Source organism: Anneissia japonica, unplaced genomic scaffold (genome assembly GCF_011630105.1).
Source record: "Anneissia japonica isolate Jap-2015-1 unplaced genomic scaffold, ASM1163010v1 scaffold1356_len1145284_cov175, whole genome shotgun sequence".
Taxonomy (NCBI): domain Eukaryota; kingdom Metazoa; phylum Echinodermata; class Crinoidea; order Comatulida; family Comatulidae; genus Anneissia; species Anneissia japonica.
The window spans coordinates 459177-461029 of NW_022706987.1; positions in this window are offsets into that span (position 1 = coordinate 459177).

A 1853-nucleotide genomic window follows, 5' to 3' on the forward strand; every position below is an offset into this window, starting at 1 on the left:
TGTTTGTTCCCCGACAAAATTTATCGTCTTCCCCGACGGGGGGGGGGGGCATGCTTCCCCGAGGGGGATATAGCCCCCCCCCACTCTGGCACCACCCCTGCTTCCAGGGCTCATCAGTGCAGCTAGGGAAATGCCCAAACGAAACGTTCGACCAGCTTAGGTAGGGCCCAAACTAGTCCCACGACCACTAATGATTACAGAGCCAAACCAAGGTAATCATTAGTGGTCGTTTGGGCCCTACCTAAACTGGTCGAACCTTTCGTTTGGGTCTATACCCTAGCTGCACTGATGAGGCCTGGAAGGCCGAAACGGATCCGTCTGCAGATATTGGGATTCCTTCCAGTGGATGCTTAGTTTATTTTGTCATTCTCATCGAATTTTCTCTACTGTTCCGTTTTAATTTTAAATAGTTTTGCGTTATGTGGCCGTTTGCTGTTTTATGGGTTTTTCCGATTTGCCTTTTAAAATTTATATATATATACATGTATATATATATATATATATATATATAGTATAATTGTGTTAAATAATAAATTAAAATTGGCGCCTCATATTGGTCTTGGTCAAAATTAATTAAGTGTGATCTCAGCTTTTGACTTCATGTCACATCAAATCACATGACTTGCAGTTGCCCACATTTGCTAAACGCTAGATGATGTCAGATGAATTCAGTCGACTTGCAAGGTCGATAGAAGCTAGCTTTAATAATCATTTTACAAAAATAAAAAAGGTTACAACCACTTTGTTCCGATTTATAATTTAATTTACAAGAATGATCTTATCTCAAAATATATAAACTTTACTACAGTATTACATACGAAACAATAAAAAATAAGATGATACCATGTTTAACTAAAAGAAAATTACAAAATCACTACAATACAATATTGATCAGTCACCATCAAATACGTTTTTTAAAAATTCTGTGTCACAATATCACGTACCAATCGCAGGCAGTAAATTCTCTCCCCCCCCCACCCCCCCCCCCCCCCAGCAAAACGTTTTAACACATTATTGGAGGTGTTTCTCCTAAGTTAAAATCAAGTAAATTATTATTATTCATCAAGAGGTGTGGGCCAGACGGCCAACAAGCATTGTTTTAACAACAGGACAATGAATTAACGTACATAGGAAATGGCGACTAGGAAATGAATATATTTCTGAAACTGAAACATAAATATCTTGGATTACACTTTTTTTTAAATCATTATCTGATACACACCATATAGACGAAGTTATGAAAACGGTATATAATAAGTCAATACTAATGAACAAGAAGACTTTAAACAGAAACTATTATGGAGAATTACTATGGAAGACTAATGGATAAAATATTAACACAATTGAACATTCCTAATACTCTGTACAAATATCTGGATGTTTTGAGCATGATTGAAAATTAGTTCCCTTTAAGACAATAGAATTTAGTTAAACATGAGGAATGATACTGATATACATTAAGTTAAAATGATATAATAATACGTAGATAATTTATCTAAATTCTAATACTTGATCATACTTAATAATGACAGTGACCAATCAATCACAATCAGAAACATGCTTAGGTTACTAAAAACTAGTTTAAAGTTAGCTGCTAATTGTAAATGACGAGTAATTTCTGCTTTACTTGGGTTAATGTCATCACCAAGACTATTGGATTGCCTTCAAATTATTATGCATTATCGCCCCAAGGATTGCTGCCAAAGAAGCATTATAATGGTGAATTGAGATGGCAAACTGTTAGCTCAATTCAGAATGATTTTCGAGTTTAATACTTAAATTTAAAATATGGGAGATGGAGATGGTCTCATTTACTTTGAAAAACAATTTTTTATGTTCCAAAAAATTCAAAA